Here is a 19,798-nt window from a genome sequence, read left to right on the forward strand (position 1 = left end):
ATGCATGTTTTGGTTCTCCTTACAAAGTGTTAATCTCCATCAGTGGTGAGGCCAGAGAGAAACTCGCTCAAGAACTGCTCACGAGGCTCCCGCACCAGCTTGCTGCTTCAGTCACCTGCCTCAGGCTGGTTGATGTTTATGCCTGGTGTCTGCCTGCCTAGAGGATGGGTCTGCAGCTGCTGAATTGTATTTGGTGTTTGCTATGGGACTGAACTGCTGCCAAAGAAGATCAAGATCACCCCCAAAGGACTATTTGCTGAAGAGGCCCACTTCCTAATATATCCTATTGACTTTTCTCTTCCACGACCTCTGCTGGGTGGTGATCTGGAGGAAGGGTTGAACCCTTATTAAAAGTAGGTTGCAAAAATTTCATGCCTACATTATATTTTATAGCATGTAGAACTATATATATTATAAAACAAACAGTACATTTTAATTATATATAATTTATTTATTATATAATTTATCATATGTAATACATAATGTATAATGTATAACATATACTGTATATGATATAACATATAAATAATATCTTACAATAATGCTACTATATAATTAGGTTTTAATATTAATATATGATATATTAAATATATAATGTTTAAATATATACATATATACATACCTCCATAAACACAGTCTGTCTTTTAGGTTAGTTACCATTACCCATTCTTGGAAGAAAGAAAGTAAACAAATGACAGATCCCATGGGCCGAGAGCCTGGAGATGCTGGAAGTTTGAGAATGCTTGCCCAGGGGCTTTTCTGAGGCTCTCGCATCAGTTCCTTGGGTTAGATTTAATCCATCTCCATTTCTGAATCTTGTGATCACTCTGGAGAAGCTGTGGCTTCTAAGATTACCTTTAACTTATCCTTAATTTATGATCATTCCCTTTCCTCAGTAGAGAAAAGTAGCATAATGAATAACGATAAATATTCTTTCATTTAAACAGAATATTACTTTGAAATGCCCTTTTGTCAGTTTGTAGAAACTATAGAAAAACTTCTTGAGTTTAAAGTAGATCAAAATAACTGATATTACAGTTATAGAACCTGATAATATATTATATGTATATTATAATGTATGTATATATGTATGCTACTATATTCTATATTAGCGAACAAAGTTCAGGCAAAACCCAGTATTGCGAATGCATAGTGTGAAATATTTACGTTAAAAAAAAAGAACCACACAAAACATAAAACCTCCCTCAACAGTTAGAGAAAGAGAATAACTAAGATGAAATTCTGTTTTATTTGCCCATGCATTAACCTTTATAACTTAAAATCATGTCATTTACTGCCATTTCATTGCATATTTTATTGTTTGAATATTTTATTAGTTCTTTGAGAATTTCATTCAACATCTTTTAATTATGCTCATCCTCTCCCCTGACAACTCTTCAAGATCCAACCCCTTCCCCTCCTCACCTAACTTTGTGTCTCCATCCCGCCAAGGCCAGTTTGTGCTGCTCAAACATTCGTGGATGTGTGGGCTTCTCCTGGAGTGGGCTCAACTTATTAGGGCACAGCTCTTAGGGAAAACTGACCTTCCCTCTCCCAGCAGCTAACAACTTCCAAAAACTCCTCGGTTAGGGATGAGACTTTGCACTCAATTCCCTTTTCCCTTGCTGGGGTTTCGTCTAACCTAGGCTTGTACTGATATTGTATATGTGGTCATGACCACGGAGTTCATGTAAGCGACCTCCTTGCTTCAGTGCTGTTACCGTGTACTTATCTGCCTCTCTGGCACTTATCCTCCTCCATCCCTTTCCTCACCAGGATCCCTGAGCCTTGAGGGGAGGGGTGTGGTCTCTGCACCTTGACTAGCTTTGGGTCTCTGTATTCTTCACGATCTACTGCAAAGCTTCTCCGATGAAGGTGCTTTAATGTATGGGTACATTGGTAAGTCATTTGCAGTTGTTTAATACTGTATCCATTTAGTTTCCAGCGGTCATGTTTTATTCTGTGTCATGTACACCCAAAAGGTATGAATGATTTCCCTGTTGTCTTCATAGCAGACAGTATGGCTACACCCTTAATGCTAAATTATCATTAAAATAAATCGTTCAGTTGTGCTGGTATGGAATGAGTGTATATCAGGGTGGGCCAGGGTGGTGAATATCATTACAAAGCAATGTATAAAATTTATAAAGAATTAATGAAAATATTGTAAAAAGAAAAAGCCCCATATTGTTCTGGGCTGGGCTGTAGCTCAGTGGTAGGACACTTACTTAGCATATGTAGGGCTCTGATTTTAATCCCTTGCATCAATTTCCTAAACCAACCAACCAATCAGTAAAAATTTACAAAATTTACTATGCATGCTAATTCAAAATAAAAATAAATAAATCAATACTTTTAGCTTTCACTAAGGAAAACACATTGGCCAATTTAAGGCAAACTATCTTATTAAAATGGAATTTTTACTCTTAGTAAAGTTGACATTTCTCATGCATTTATTCTTCATCCCATTCCTCTGACTCAAATTCTGCTCCATTCAAAATAAATGTTATCACCCAATTTGATGTTTTTGTAGATATATTTTCTTCTCCTTTTTTCCTTCTTTTCCAGTCACATGGCTGTAGGTCTCTCATAAATGGCATAAAGCTAGACACGGAGAGTTCTGTCTCTGACAAGGCCATTAACCTGTGCACATTTATCACTATGGTTGATAGCTTTGTTCTTTAAAACCTTTTTGCTTTATATATTTCTCGTTTGTCCCTATTACTTATTGTCTAGATTATATTTCTTTTTGGTAATGTGAAAGGCACACATCTGAGGTTCAATGTGATGGTGCTAATTTTATTGTTTTAAAATTTACAACGGAAGCTAGATGTAGTTGTACCTGCCTGTAATCCCAATATTTGGGGATAGTGGCAGAGGGATTAGTATTCTATCCTAACCTTGGCTACACAGTGAGTTTGAGGCAAGCCTGGGCTATATAAGACCCTGTCTTACACCATTAAATGAAAAAAAAATTGGATTGACTCATATTAGCTTGGAAAGTTAGCCTCAAAAAGGAGGTCAAACAAAACCACGAGCAATGGGGCGTTGTTAGGGTAACTGCTGGTTGTTGCAAGAAGTCTGGTTTAAAGGGCAAAACTCATTTGATTTAAAAGTGTTGACATCTTTTATGTAAAAAATAGTTCTATATATTGGGCTTCTTAAACTCTTCATGCTTAGGTCTCCTTTCCACCTAACAAATTTGCATGATTCTGGGTAAATAGATGTGTAACATGGGTATATGAGTCAAATATTATTGGTGATTAATCATAACAAAATGTGGTTTAAAGCAATTTTTGCTAGACTATAATTTTCCCAAATGAGAAGGAAGTGCCCGTTTACATTTACATAACAAATTAAATCTTAGATGGGTATGTGGTACGTGGGACATAGAAAGTCTTAAACCTTTCTCAGTTCACTGATACTTTTAAAACCGGCAGCGTGAAGAACAATGCTTTGTGTAAACATAAGCGAAAACTGGTGGTAGTTGTTTCCAGTCTCAAGCCAAAACTGTTTTAACATTTTTTTCATGACCCTTAATTCAGCTACCACAATAGCAGTTTTTAAAATCAGACATCTGATCTGGAGATACATTAATTTGATGCTTATGTTCTGAGAAATGAAAGTAGGAAAATATTAAATATCTTAGTTTTCCATAATTAAACCATTATATTTCCACATAAGCAAAAGAGGCTTGATATACATAGAAAAAAACACTTTTAACTCAGAGCATCCTATAGTCTGAAATCTAGCTGAGGTGATTCAGGCACTATTTGCTGGGTGTGTTTGGCTTGAAGGAATCCATTATGCGACGTATTCGTGACCTTAGCTCAGAAGCAAGACTGCAGTGAGATCATGTGATGCGACACCGGTGAGCCATGCCACCGGCACCTCAGATTCACTTTGGGGTTGACTTAGAAATAATTTTTGGTTTATACTCAGAAACCTTTTACAGTTGACAATTTTTTTGCGACTCCTGCACTCAGTGTCATGACCTCAAGTTGGGTCACAATGCACAATATACAAAGCAGTGTAAGGTCAGCTTAGAATTCCATTGCTCCACCAATTCACCCTTTGCACCCACAATTAATGCTAAACACGTAAAATCATCTTTCCGCCATGGTAAAGGTTCTCAGCGAAGTGTAAACCACTGCCTTAATGTGGGTAAGGTAGGATCTGCCTTGTGACCTTTGGTTCCTAATGCTATCGTGAACACACAAATCACATGTTAGAGATAAAACAGTGTTTATGAAAATGGTATGCAGCGCACAGAATAGGACATCTGTGTAAGTAGAGGATAGAACAGATTATGGCCCTCATGATTTTAGAGTTGGAGCAAACCTTGAGACATTGGTGGAACGTATTGACCTCCATTTACTTTAAGACTCTAAAGTAAAAATAATGATTTTAAAGCCCTGACTGAGCCTCCGTCTCTGTTTTGCACCCAGACGTCTTTATCACTGAGCAGTCTATCATATGCAGAGTGGATATGAAGGGCTGACAAGACCAGCCGATAAAGTGACATTTCAGTGATGAGTTCATTTCAATGAATCTTTTCACTTCTTGGATTCAGTTTCTTATCTAAGAGTTTAAGAGTTGGATGACCCTGGGCTCCAACTGCATATGTAGCAGAGGACAGCCTTGTTGGGCACTAGTGGAAGGGGAAGCCGTTGATCCTACCCTGGTTGGACCCCCAGTGCAGGGGACTGTCAGGGGGGTGGTAAGGAGCAGTGGATGGGGGGCATCCTTATTGAGGGGAGGAGTTAGGGAGCATATGGACAGAAAACTGGGAAAGGGAATAACATTTGAAATGTAAATAAAGAAACATATCCAATAAAAAAGAAGAGTTTGGGACATATGTATCACTTACAATGTCACTCCTAGTTTTAATCTTTTATGATAAAAAATGTATTAAGTATGTATTGGAATACCTTCGGGGTCAAGCCTCATATAGAAAAAGAAACACAAATGCAATATTATATGCAATATATATTATTTTATTTTAAATTGTGTGTGCACATACGCACGTGCACACGTGCATGCAGGTAAGGACTGGTGCCCTCCGAGGCCAAACTCATCAGATACGCAGGAGGATACCACTCTTTTGGATTCACCCTACAGCCAATAAGACCCAGAAATCTCAGTGGTAAAGAAGGAAGTGGTGAATGAAGGAAAGAGATTTATATTTTATTGAAGACATTGCAAATTGCTAGTATCTTTTTTTTTTTTTTGAGAGAGAGAGAGTGTGTGTGCCACATGGTGATTTGTAATAAGCCGCAGAGCTGATTATGGTTTTTAAGCTGTTAATTCTATATTTCAGTTTGTAGCCTAAGGAAATAGCTCTCAACAAAAAAACATAAGATTTATTTACTTAGAAATGCTCGACTGGGTTATAATAAAGCCTAGAAACAACTAGCCAAAAGATGGCTAATTAAATAGTCTTTTAGCAACACGGTGGGCTATTGCTCCACTGGAAATGACAGATATACGGGCTAAGTAGATACGAAGAGAAGTCAAGCAAAAAATTAGAAAATAGTGTGCCCATGGTGAAGGCTGAACACATATAAAACAGTTATGTTTACAACGTGATAAAGGTTGGCCGTCGATCGTAAATCGCTGCTTTAATATAGGAAAGGTGGCGTCTACATTGTGGTATTTAGTTCATGAGAGTATCATGATCGCTAAATAAGTCCATCAAGGAAAGCAAACAAATAAATCGCATGCTCAGAGGAAGCAGTGTCTGTGAACCTAAACAGAGTAAGGCATCTGTGTAGGTAGAGGAGAGAACAGAGATTATATTCCTTGTAAATTTTGAGTTGGAGCAAATCATGTGTTATGAAAGTAGTTACCACACAGAAGGAGTACTTTTTCCAAGAACAATTTTCAGTTTGGCTAAATCCCCAAAATAGTGAAATGAAAATTCATGAGAGAAGTTGTTCTCAGAGACAGTAAGTCTCAGTCAGCTGCTGTAATTCCACACCCCACCCTTCCTTTTCTTCTTTCCCCCTTTTTCATGGTAAAAGGGAAGGCTTTCTACATGCTGAGATGTTTTAACAATCTCTTTATGTAGTCCCCCCTTCTGTCCGTCTGTCTGTCTGTCCCCTACCCTCCCACACACACAAACACACACATAGCCTTTCCAAAGAGACTCAGAAAAATTCATCCACTAAAAAAGAGAAAACGATGCATTTTTCAGTGCAAAGAGAGAATAGACCCATGTTAGGGACCCAACAAGACTGGAACTACACAGTAACTGGTCCACCACCCCAGTACTAGTGCTCTTGTCTGATGTAGGGAGCATGGCGTGGACTGCTGGCAGAGGAGTTGGGAGTAGGAGAGTGGGGGTGAGGTTGGGTTGAGATCTCATTCCTCTTTTTCTCCATCAGAAGGTTTGGATCAACACTTGAGTGATTTTGAAATGAAAAATATTAATAGGGTACCAGGATAACATGGCAGTTCCTCGGTGGGTAACCTCTTCCTTCTGGGTATTCATTGTGAACAGACATCTTTTGAAAATTCATAAGGAATCTTGTGACATATGGGATGGTTCTTTTGGGGAAGGGAGAGAGCTTTGTTTTAGCCGTGTATCCTTATCCTAGACAAACCAATTCTTGTTGACTTATGTAACAAATGTAGGAAGGATTCTCTGGAGGAGGACTTGAAGGAGTCGTGAAATATTGGTCCAAAACCTTAGTTTTGCTAAAGATAAAACAGATCCAAGGATGAAAATGGCTTGCCCACATTTACAGCCACTGGATAGGACGCGGCCCAAAGCATTCCTGAGAATTTCAGCCCATTCTGTTGCCTCCACTCCTTTCTGTAGCACCCCAGTCTTTCATGATTGCTCCACTACCGGCCTCTTCTATACCCACACAAATGACTAACTTCCACCTTTGAAGTATAAACTCATGGCTGTTTAACACGCAAAGAGACCCTTAAAGCCATGAAAGGCATGAGCCAGCAAGTCATGAAACAGCGCCATTCCAGGATCCCATGTTTGCTTTCTTTGTTTTATACTTAAGGCAGAAGTTTAATGTCCAGCCTCCAACTGTGATGTCATAGTAGGTGAAATGGCATCTGACCCTGAGCTTGTGAGTTGAACTCTCTGCACCCGAGTCCTCACCTGCACCCCAGAGCTCGGGATCTACTTCCTAGATTAGCTAGTTGAAATTATTGAAATAATCTTTTCGATGGTGCCATGCCTTTTCGAAGGCATTCGCTATAAATTCTATTGTTTTACTCTTTGGGGGGCAGTTAGAATGATTCAGGCCCAAATCTTAAGACAATTAGTAGTGCATTTTGAGGAATGTTATTACATTCATGTGTTATCAGAAAGAGCAGGAGGCCACGCATTATAGTGCATGAGTGGAGGTCAGAGGACAAATCGCAGAGGGATGGTTCTTCCCTTCTAGCAAATGGATCTGAAGGTCAAACCCAAAGTTTTGCAGCAAGGACTTTTACTTATTAAGCCATCTTAACAACCTAAAGCTTTGTACATTCTGTGGGGCCAAAGTATTATTTAAGCACAATTAGTGATGCTTTCGAAGACTTCTTTTTGGGTTCCTGCTTTGCCTCTTTTTCATTGGACCTAGCAAGGACTGAAAGCATATTTTAATGATTTAAAAATTTATTGATTAAACATCCGTGGTCCCTATGCTTATGTGTATTTTCATTGGTATCTTCTATACATAGTAAGCGGTATACGGAACTTATAGATTCCCTGTGGCAATATTCATTTGCATTTTCTGTGCAGTTTTGTTAAATGATGCATATGTATAAGCACTATTACTGCTTATTTATTTGAAACTTGAGATAATTTTTTTCCTGCATCTCTGGTGTAAGCGCCATCCCCCTGTAAATCCTTTCACCAGCTCAATCCAGTAGATTAATTGAATACGGTCTATTATATAAACATTTACACAGTGTTTATATTTTCATGATTGAATATTTTGTAATGTCACTGTCCATTTCTGAAAATGTAGATCGCGTATTCTCAATTCTCCTGTAGTCAGAGCATAACAAGATATACACCAAGAGGGCTGGAGAGATGGCTCAGCCGTTAAAGTCTAGGCTCACAACCAAATATATAAGATATACACGGAGAAGCAGATACAGCAGACCTAGTACATGTTTCAAATAGTGGCAGCTCATCAGTCTGCTGCATGACTAATTTTTTCTTGATTATCATCATGGACATGCCCACATCTGGGTAGATGACAAAAATTGCCACCAAGGATAAAACTGTCTGTTCAGCCTTGATGATAGTTGAAATTTTTCATCTAGTGGTGTCACCAGGCCTGTGAAGAGAGTAGATCAAGCTTCGGGGCCCGAAGTAGAGTTTTGGCAGTATGTAGCCAAAGGGAATCATAAAGAAGCCAGAGAAACCAAACTTTATCCATTCTTTTTCACACTCATGCTCTAGGCACTTGTCCTGAGTGGTCACAGCTGAGAAAGCTGGGACCGTGCAACGGCAGAGCAGAGGCAGAGGACATCCTATGAGGACCTGAGAGATACGGCAAGGATTCTGGGAGCAGATAGATTCTATGTGGAGCCACGAGGAGCAAGTGTATTTTCTGTCCTGGAAGGGATTTGAGGATGATTTATCTGGTCCACTTTGTAGTCTGCAAGTGACTTAGTACCAATATGAAGACACAGCGGCAAAGTTGAAACTGTACTTCAACTTCTAGGGTTTGTTTTGTAGTTTTATATATCTGATTTGTATGTATGGATATTCAGGTGTCTGTGGAAGGCAGGGATCAATGTTGTGGGTCTTTTCCAACACCTTTTTATCTCCTGTCTTTCTCTCTCCAGTGCTGAGATTATAGGCACCTACCCTTGTACCTAGATTGTGTGGTGCTGAGGATCTGCACTGGTCCTCATGCTTATGTGGCAAGTACTTTGTCAACTGAGCAGTCCCCAAAGCTTAGGCCTGATAGACTTTAACCGTAGTGCCACATCGTATCCCCATTACGCCCCCTGCTGTATTGGTGATCTATGTGCATTGTGTATTGTGCTTCCTTTGGGTTGTCTCTGTTGCCGGGGTCATTGAACGCTGGATAAGTTCTTGTTGATGGTTGAGTCTTCCATGGGATGACTTGTCTTTGTGAAATGGGGTAACCAATCATGAGAGCTGTATTTGGTTAATGTGGACAAATGCATTAGGATCCTCTATATCAGAAGATCTGAATAAATCTTTATAGTAAGAAAGTCTAGAACCTCAAGTGTTGAAGATTTAGACTCTTTTCAAGCCGCCTACTTATAGTCATAGAAATTTCACTCATCCCTCTTGTTCTTTCAGCTTTCCCCCCACCCCCCCTAGCTAATCTTAGACAAGAAATTTCAGCTGGGCTGGGGATCAAGGGTCTAGGCTCATGTTCTCTCACTGGGACGCAGTGATGTGGTCCCAACCCTTCATTTCACAGAACTTGAACTGGAAACCCATAGGACTTGTCTAAAGTCTCAGTCATCCACATGACAGGACAGATCTCTTGTTCTGGATTAGATTAAATGTTGCAGATTTCCCCAGGGTACTGTTCATGCCTCCTTCACATCTTGGATGCTATTAAATTGAGCAGCTCCAGTCCAGAAGGGGTTCACAGGAAGAGTGTATCTAGTTCAATGAGTGGTTACAGGAGCATATAGCTACAGTGTTACCGACTGCCTCCTTGGAAACAGCTCTCTTTAGGAGAACATATATTGGTCTTCATCTTTGAAAGACAGCAGACAGAAAGACTTACTTTCCTAAAAATAATGAAACAAAACAAAACAAAACAAAACAAAACAAAACAACCCAACTAGTTATAACTGACTCTGCTGGCAATTAGCATCTCTTTATGCACTGATCTAAAAAAAAAAAAAGAGCCCCCAGTTTGTGCTTCTAATTATCATGTGATCTGAACTACTTTGAATTTTCTACAGATTAGTGTTTTCTCATGAAGATAGCTCACATTTTATTATTTCATTTTAAAATTTATTTTATATCATGTAAATGAGCATTTTGCTTGCGTATGCATGTGTGTACACGTGTATGCCTGATGCCTGCAGATGCCAGGAGAGGGTATCACATCCCTGGACAGGATTCATGAATGGCTCTGACTTACCAGCTAGGTCCTGGGAACTGAACACAGGTCCTCTTCAGGGGCAGCAAAATGCTCTTAACTGCTGAGCCATTTATCTGGCCCTTCACCCTGAGTATTAAAGGAACAGCAGGTGATTAAACAGTGTAATTGGGTTACCCAAGATTATTTCCGTTGATCAAAGTGAGAAACTGCAATGCAGGAATGAGTGTGGCCTTCTCCAGTGGAAGGATTATGAAGAGGATATTTTCTCAGTGTGTAACTGTGTTATCTGAACTAGGGATACAATGTTTGTCTTGTTTTTTCATTTCACAGAATAGCAAAAGGGTAACCTCTGGGTGTGGGGATCATGGCTTTAGAAATCAGTTGTGCCCCGAATCACACTATTTACAGTCAAATTATTCAATGTGGAAGGCATGCAGTTACGAATATAGCAGTGTGCTTCTTGCAATGCTTAGCATCCAAGGGTGTTTTCTTTTCTGACATAGTTTTGAGAAATGGTAATTTTAGAAGCTGGACACACAGTGCCGATCCTGTCCCCAGCTCTGGCTCCCAATACCATCAGGCAGAGCACTCCATTGACTCATATTTAAAAAGTTGTCACTCAGGGTTCAAAGTATATGCTCTTACCTACATATGTACAATGGGACTCTCAGTGGAATGTTTGGGTGGATCATGGGTGAGCTTTCTCTGTTGCATTTGCCATGTTCAGGGGGAGAGGCCTTGAAATCCTTCTTCCTTACTGTACCAGGGTCTGACACACATGATGGGTTAGAGGAATGGAAGGTATGAATATTTAATTTGCGGGAAGTGAGGAAGGCTTATAGCTTCAGTCTTGGCCAAGCCGTGCTTTTGAAACCATTTGGGAATGATGTACTGATAGCCTGGCTCCTTTCTTATTATCATGATAGCATTACTCTCAATGTACTCACGGTTCTCAGGTTGACTTGTTGTAGCAGGAGTAAAGGCTGGCTGTGGTGGCTTGAATATGCTTGGCCTATAGAAATGGCATTATTAGGAGATGTGGCCTTGTTGGGGGAAAGGTATCACTGTGGGGGTGGACCTTGAGGTTCTATGCTTAAGCTCTCTCTGCCCAGGGTAGAAAAAGGCCCTCCTCCTGGCTGCCTGCAGAAAACAGGCTCCTGTTGCTGCCTTCCAGTCAAGATGTAGAACTCTTGACTCTTCCAGCACCCTGTGTGCCTGGATGCTGCCCTGCTCCCTACTATAATGGTAATGGACCGGACCTCTAAAACTGTAAACCGGTCCCAATTAAATGTTTTCAAAAGAGTTACTTTGGTCATGGTGTCTCTTCAAAGCAAAAAAAAAAAAAACCAAAACAAACAAACAAACAAACAAAAAAACAAACCAAAACGACAACAGTAACAAAAACAACAAACCTAAGACACTAGTTTATTTGAGGAGAATGCGCTAACGCATGGTTGGCAAATTCTATTCCTTGGATAAGCGAGATGGTGGGTAGCTCTTCTGTACAGCCCCACATAGAAAACTCCTAAAACCCACATGTGCATTTTTTTCCTGTGGACTTCTCCCAGCCACTCAGGGGTACACCATCTTTCTCCTCACTGTCACGTAAACAAGTGAAGCCACATCAAGTCCTCCTTAATCCTCCCTCTCTGTGCTCAACTGTCAAGAATAAGTGGGCTACAGATGATATGGAAGGGAACTCAAACCCAGACCCAACTGTTAGGGCTAAGGGATATTTCCTTGGGACTTTCAGGCTCTGTGTCGACACTTTTCAACTGTTTACTCTGCTTTCTTAGTGTGGATAAAATGTGACCAGCACACTGGATTTTATCTTTACTTTTGACACATTCTCTTATTCTTTAATATTCAGGAAGATGTATTAAACGTTCGTTTTTGCCACTGAGACTTCCATTTATTTATTTAGTTGGTTGGTGGGTGGAGAGGTGGGGGTGGGGAAAGATCAGGTAGATCCAGGAAAGACTGTGTTCCCAGGGCCTCAGTGGCAGTCTTTAGATGTGGGTGGTATATCTAACTGGTTATTGCTCTTCTCCAGCTACTGTGGACCCCATCCGCATTACTAAAGACCCACATGACAGACTAGTATCTTAGTTTCATTTCTTGATACAGGGATAAAACACCCTGGCCAAAGCAATTAAAGGGAGATGAGTTGATTTGGTTTATAGTCCCCGAGATATATAGTCTATCATAGCAGGGGATCATGGTGATAGGTAAGGGGAACTTGGTGGGAGGAGCTAGCAGCTGTCTGGTCACATTTTATCCACACTAAGAAAGGAAAGTAAACAGGATTTGGGGCTGGGCCATAAATCCTCAAGTCTCACACAAAGGGGCCCATTTCCTCTACTTTAGGAAGTGAGGCCCTACTTCCTAAAATTCCACAACCTTCCCAAAGAGAGCTGACAGCTGGGGCTAAGTTTTTTGATGTGTCAGCCCATAGCAGGGCATTTCACATTCAAATCACAACAGTGCCTACATGAGCTGTGTCGAGTATTGCAAAGAGGCAGACTTGCTTTTTCTCTTCATCGTTTTTGGTGGTGAAAGTTAAAAAAAAAAAAAAATCCTGGCTTTACTATATATTAACCTTGCAGATTTCTTAACCTCCTTCTGCCCCTCTGTAAAAATGGAAACTACTAATGCACGTGTTGTGGCTGTTGAATGGATTCCTAAGCAGTTCAGTGGCATGGTGAGGGCACGTTGCCTGTGTCTGGCTGGACACATCCCCTTCTCTTGAGCAGATCGAGTTAATCTGTGAGTTTTCACTGTGCTTTTTAGTTTCCATCCTGGTCATTGCTCTTGGTCTCGCTGGCATTTGACTCTGCATTCTTGTACTTTTTCTGTACTACCTAGAGAGGATTCCTCTTCGGAGGAACAGAGAGGCTTGGGATTACTAAGGAGACCATGCACTTCCCAGAGCCCAGGAGCAGAGTTTTAATGAGTTCTTTTACTAGGAAGGGAGGAAGAAGCTGAACTATTTGTCCTCTGACTCCAACTTGCCTAGTACCAGGGTCTTGAGGCTGGCTGGATGTGGATGGCTCGGTGCATATGAAATGACTGAAGGTTTCTGTTCCAGCCACTGGTGTGAGAGGAGAATGACTGAGTTTATTAATGATCTTGCAGAGCTGTGAGCTGACAGTCTATTTGTTTTCATTATGTAAACCGGCATGGTGGTTTGGGATTATGCAGATTTCCACCTTTTTACTTTAGAAGGCCAAGAATATTCATTAAGGATATCAATAAAGACCATGCTGGTGATTGAGTCTCTGAGGCTGTTCCCCCCCCCCCCCCCCCCCCCCGCATGCTGAAAGACAGAAGAGAAAACTTAAGGGGTTGAGAGAGAGAGAGCGAGAGATTGATCGGAAGGCAAATTATAAACCCATTTCAGCGCTTGGCCTGCAGGCTGGGAAGTAACATTATTTGTTGTCAGGGATGGAAAACAGCTCAGATTCAGGTCCACGTTGACACTGCTGCCTCTCTGCCAACTGCAGCTCCGTTTAGACATAGATTAATTAGGCTGGCAGAGGGGGGCTGGGCTGTGAGAGCCGTGTGGAAGGAAGCAGGCAGCTCTACGGAAGGAGTCTAAGCCGGAGGTCTTGGGACTTGTCCCCCAGGAAGATAACTGCCACTGCTAAAACCATAGCAAACCAGGGTGAGAGAGTGAGGATAGAAGAAAGACTACTTCTGTAGCGATACACTGTACATGGCTACTGACTTCGTCCATGCCAGTGAGGCAAAAAACAAAACAAAAACCAACCTTCAAACTCACTTGCTGCCAGGCTGTCCCCATGGAGTCGGGGGTAGGGGTTTGGGGGGGCAGCAAGTAATCTGTAGACTTGAGTGGCTTATCAATCTTTTCTGTGGCCTTGTATAAATCATCTTGGACTTTTTATTATTTCTGCATGTGAAATAGAAGTGGTAGTGTATATACACACACATGGATATATTGCGACTATTACTTGAATTATGGGACAGACAGGATAAAAATAAGAAAAACTCTTGGGGAACTGAGCCCCAAGTTAGTTCACTGGAAACAGTATATTACAGGCTCCACATGAGCGCCTTAGTGTCTTTCCAGAATCTTTCTTACTTACAGGGAGTCTTTGGCCTGACTGTGTTCACTTTCGGCTTGTATCTCAGCTGACAGCATCTGTTTTGTCAAGGGCTGGGACAGTGTGGGTCCATCCGTAACGCACTCCATCAGACTTCAGCGTGGGCAAGAAGTACCGAGCGAGCGGTGGGCTGGGCAGAGGTTCTTGCCCGTGGGTGGGGGTGGGGAATCGGATAGTAATCAACAGCACCCAGTCTGTCCTCTCCAGCGGCTGTAGCAGGCGCCAGTCCTGCCAGCACAGCGTTCCCTTCTGGGCTGCAGCAGCAGACTGGCTTAGTGCTGTGAGTGGCAGCGGTGGGCATTGGCAGTACGACTCCCAGAGGGAACCCTTGTAGCCGGTGGATTCTTTCCTCTCCAGAAAAACTCAGATGGGGATTTTCTCTTTTACTGTTAACACTTCACTGCATGATTTTTTTTTCCTCCAGTGGTGGCGCTGAGCTGAACACGGTGCTAGCAGAAGGGGGCGGTACTTTCCCTCTGGACCCTGACTTGGAAGCCAAGTGCGACTCGAGCGCAGTCACCGCCAGAAGCAGATGTGTGAGCGGAGCAGCTGTGCGCCTCTCTTTCTGCCGAGGTTAGCTCGTTTGGGTTTGTTCTTTTCCACGTGGAAGTGTGGTGTTCTGCCTTCCTCTGTCTTCAACCGGGTTTTCGCGCGTTTAGATATTGACGGTTTCATTTCAAAAATATTTTGCATTTTGCTTATTAAGAGAGGAAGAGGGGTATACCCTACTGCTTTGTGGGGGGTGGGGTGGGAATTATATGTTCAGATGAGTTGTGTGTTACACACCAAATCACGTGCATTTTATTAAATCTCACCTGTATTTAAAGGATGGAAATTTACAGGGGTAACCTCCCATTTCTTTTTTCCTTAGCATTTTAGACTCCTTTTTTCCATTATAAGAAGAGAAGCCAAGATCATTTTTAGCCAGTGAAGGGCTTATGCAGCACTCATTCTTACGAATAAGTGAATCTTTTTGTTGTAGATGACTTAGAGAGCAAATCTTATATGGTCCGCATCCCGGGGCTATCCCAGTTATATACAAAATATGTTCGATTCATTTTAATAGTTATATTAATGAAAAGTTATTTAAAGGCATATTTTTTTTAAAGAAACTCAACTATTTTGCTTTGAATCTCCTCATCCACTGCCTATGATCTGTATTTCACTTTCAAACACTTTTGGCATTTCTGTCTTCTTGGAGCATTGATCACTAGCACAGCTAGAAGAGCTTCTTTTCAGAAGACGAAACAAAACTGTCCACTTAATCAAGAACACAGTTGGGACAGAGTATTAACCTTTCTGAAATAGTCATTCTGCAAGCAAATGGGTACAGTGATTTTTTTTTTTTTTGATCAGATTAAAGTAAAATGGTTTGGGAAGATGAATCACCCTTGTAATAACCCTAGGGGTGCTCATTAGAACTATTTGAGAATTGCTTCCTTATGAATATGAACGTTTTAGGCCTTGGGATAAATGTAATATTTCTTTTTTGTTTTGTTCTTGTAACCAATAACTTTGAGTTTCTTTACTATAAGATATTCAACTGGCAAGTTTGATGTTAAAGAAATGGCAGTCCAGAAATGGAGAATTGAGAAATGGAGGCAGGAGAATTAGGAGTTCAGGGTCATTCTCACCTACATACAAGCACGAGATCTCATTAACACCGGGGAGGGAATGGGAAATAGTTGGGGAGGGAATGGAAAACAGTTCCCCTGCTTCCTGTTTTCAGCAATGAAACTTTTTGTCTTTCTTTCGAGTTTTCTCTAGAAATACAATGAAAAGTAGGCACAGAAATGAAGACAGGGGACCTGTGCCTGGCAGACACTTGTGTCTTTGAAAAGTGCTGTTTCCTCTTGGACACATTTTTAACAGAAGTTTTGTTCCTGATTTTGCATTATTGAGAATAGGGACAGGGCAGGGGTCTAGCATTATTATATGGACTCAGATAAAAGGTGGAGGTTAAGATCTGTGACTCGATTGTACATAATTGTACTAAAGAGGTAGAAAACACAGAGTTTTGAAAGGGACCACATTTGAGTTGTTGGTAACAGAAAAATATAAACAACCTCAGGCAAAAGTGAGCATAGGAACACAGCAACTGGAAATTTCTCCGTGATAAGTTCTTCTCTGAAGTAGCAGAGGGGCTATGAAGACAGATTGGGGCCAATTTCAGGGCACAAGAATGGTGGCTCTCACCTTGAGTCTTAGGATGCTTAATGTTTTCAAGAATAACTTGGATGTTGCAAAAGGGAACCCTGGCTTTTTAAAAAATTGCATGTGCCATAACTGTTAATGTCTTGAGATGATAGCAGAAAGGGGCCAGAGTGAAAATTAGCAGGGAAGCAATCAAAAACTGATCAAAGTTTCTGTGGGGAAAGGAAAATGTCTCTGGTTTAAAGCTGTTGGGTATTAAGACAGGACAGAGGAGGGGAGGCTATAGTTCATACACTGGCAACGAAGAACAGTTATAGTTCTGTCGGAACCTAGTACTGCAGCAGGAGATGTTACCCAGGAAACAGGAGGCCTGCTAGGTAAGCACTAACTTGGGAGCCTGCTAGCTGCTGCTTCTCACTGGCTTGAACATCTGGCAGCAGTGATGGGCAGGTGCTCCACATAGCATCGGGCTGCCAATCATGGAAGCCCACGTGGAAGGCATTAATTCCTGTTCCAGATATTTAATAGCACCAGTCCTGTGTGATTTTTCTTGTTGTGGTGATGGAATAACATCCTAAGAGAGGACTGATTTTGGCACCAGGTTCAGGGCATACAATCTATCAGGGTGGTGAAGGTATGGTGGTGGGAACTGCTATGGCTACTGCCGTAGGAGTGTGAGGTAAATGGTTATGTCTTAGAGTCAGTCAGGAAGCAGAGAACAGGGGCAGGAACTTGAGAGGTTTATATAGCCCATAACCCTCACTCCTAGGGACTCTAAATCAAGACTCTACAGCTGAAAGGTCCCACAACTTCTGTCATTCAAGGGCCTGTCCCAACATGGTCTCTTCTCAGTGAATTAACTCTTGCCACAGTTGTATCCTCACTTGGTACCTGCTGCAGCTCACTGATACATTTCCATACCCACAATTCCCTTCTTCTGGTCAAGAAAGAGACTTGATCTTTTCTCTGAGTGCTGCCTATACCCCTGTTCACATCTTCATGCTCTTGGTCCGGCTTCCTACCCTCAGATCCCTTCTTTTGTTCATTCCTCCTCTCCTCATTGTGACTGTTTGAAGCTGGTGACCTCCACACTATTCTTCCTACTGGGATGCTGACATCTGGTAACTCCTCACCGACCTGTTTCTCAGCCTTTAAAGCTCACCCCACAGCAGTCCACATAGATAAGCATCCTGCATCGATATTGCTTAACTCTGCCAACCAGGCTATGGCTCCTGTGGGTACCAAGCGAAGAGTGAGTGGAGTGAAGCATGGAGAAGGAGTTAGTGAAGGACTGACGCATACCTGACCATGCTTCCTCACATTGTATTTTTTTGATCCTTTGTCATGTCTCGTCCTCAGGAGACATAAATAAGCATCTATTTATCCAAGGCAAAACTGCAATGACAGAACACACAGCTGATTCCTCCAAGTCCTACTTGGTGAAGCAATAAGTTTATTGGAGTGACCTACAGGGATAAGGATGAAAAGTCACATACAGGACCGTGATGATTCATATGTATCTACATCACCAAAGAGCCCACCCCAGTAAGGGAGATGACTCAGAGAAGCAACATCCTGACCGTTTCCTGTACAAGGAGTAGTCATCTTCATGGAAAAGCCCTCTCCCTCAGCAATTGCTTACTGTTTACATAACCTTATAGAGGGAGAATAGTGAATTTTATAAATTTCTGAGTTTCCCAAGTCTGGGAAATATTTTTTTGACTCTTAAGAGACCCTATTATGCCTCCAAGAGAGACTGTTTCAGTTCAGCGGAAATATCTATGTCACATCCTTTTGTATTCTATTCACGGGCATGTCATTCCCACTGTTTACACAATGCTGTTCTGAGCTGACCCTGTCCTTTCTCACTTTAGTGGTTCAGTTTTTCCAATAGTGTCTTGGGAACAGAGATTCTGTTTGTAGATATCTAATCTTGTGAGTCTTTGCTGGTATTCTACAAGTTCATAAAACAAGTACCAAGTAGCACAGAGTGAAAAACAAAGTAGGTATTAGAAATAAAACTAACTATGTACTTCACAGTGACATTGTCACTATGTATGCCATGGGATATGGTCTATCCTGTATGCCAGGATATAACCCTGGGAGGTTGTATCACTTGGAGGCTGGAAAGATGGCTCGATGGGTAAAGGGCTTGTCGAACATTTATCCCACCTAAGACCAGGCATGAAACTGTACCTCCGACACTAAAATTTTCTGGCTAGCAAGTCTACCTAATGGAGTAAGTTCTAGGTTCAGTGAAATGCACTGTCTCAAAAAGCAAAAGAGAGAACAATAGAGGAAGATATTCAAAGTTCTCCAGAGGGGATTCGGAACATTGTGTGCATCTTCTACTAGACTGTCACTTATTCCAGTTGGCACTGGATTGGGTCTTGCTTTTCATCTTTCCCTTTCTGTCTAGGGATTACTTCTTGATGCCCCTTTCCATCAGGTTAATTTCCTGCTTCAGTGTGGGTGTCACAATGCATGTGTGGAGGTCAGAGGACAACTCCCCAGAGCTGGTTATAACCCACCATGTGGGCTCCAGGGACCAAAGTCAGGTTGTTAGGGAGGGTCACTGTGTCATGCTCACCTCCAGGGCTTGTTCTGATGGCTCCTATTGTCTCCCTCTCCATGCTTCTCAGTCTCCAGTCTTCCTTAGGGCTCAGCCAGTACAAAAAGAGCTGACCTACTGTGTGCTAGGCTGCCAGTGGATATTGTCATTACCAAGTGCTGGAGCCTGGACTGGAAGCTGATCCTGTGGTGAAGATCTCAGCCATTGCCATGAATAAAAAAAGGGTGTGTTGTTCCCTCTGTGAAAAGCCTTTTACCCTGCTGTTCTGGTGTTTTCTTCCTAATAATCAGAACTTGACATTTCTTTTACTGTGACTCATTAATTACATCAATGATGGTCAGCTTTTGTCTTGTTTTTACATTTATTATCGCTTCAGGAATGTAAAATACTAAATATCATTTAGCATTTTTGGTTGCAAGAAGCAGAAAATTAATTTCATGTTTATTTTGTTTTCCATTTTGATTACATCTATTTAGGGCGTATGTATGTGAGTGTGCGTGTGAGGAGGTATGGTGTGTGCACATGTGGGTATCACAATGCATGTGCGGATGTCTGGAGACAATCGTCAGAGCTAGTTACTATCCACCACGTGTACTTTAGGGATCAAAGTCGGGTCGTTAGTGTAGGGCTGATAGCCAGTGCTTGCAACATCTCAGAGAAAAGGAATTTAGTAGGGAAGTATCCCACAGAAGTAGTAAGAAGTTTAAAAGAATCGCAATCTCAAAATTTACTCCAGAAGTGACTTGTCCTATCACATGTGCTTCTAACTCTCTAAAGCATGTGAATATCTAACCTTATGCCAAGTGCCTAGGATGATCTTGTCTCACGACAGGGCTGTCTGACTGACTTAAACACTACCGCATGGTTATAATATTGAACTCTTATGA

The 19,798-nt window shown here is 41.5% G+C and overlaps 1 protein-coding gene across 9 annotated transcripts in view; it reads left to right on the plus strand.

The window, feature by feature from the left end:
- The window catches only part of Csgalnact1 (chondroitin sulfate N-acetylgalactosaminyltransferase 1), a 335,361-nt gene that overhangs the window by 138,468 nt on the left and 177,095 nt on the right, over positions 1-19,798 (plus strand). For 6 of the 9 annotated variants that reach the window (XM_063275379.1, XM_039094494.2, XM_017600096.3 and 3 more), the window contains one exon: positions 14,610-14,758. The gene's annotated coding sequence lies outside the window, so the exon portion shown is untranslated. Of the gene's footprint in view, positions 1-13,588; positions 13,726-14,173; positions 14,466-14,609; positions 14,759-19,798 lie in introns of those variants that run through there. The other 3 variants (XM_008771116.4, XM_006253029.5, XM_006253027.4) reach the window with 3 other exon arrangements.

This window comes from Rattus norvegicus, chromosome 16 (genome assembly GCF_036323735.1).
Source record: "Rattus norvegicus strain BN/NHsdMcwi chromosome 16, GRCr8, whole genome shotgun sequence".
Lineage (NCBI taxonomy): Eukaryota > Metazoa > Chordata > Mammalia > Rodentia > Muridae > Rattus > Rattus norvegicus.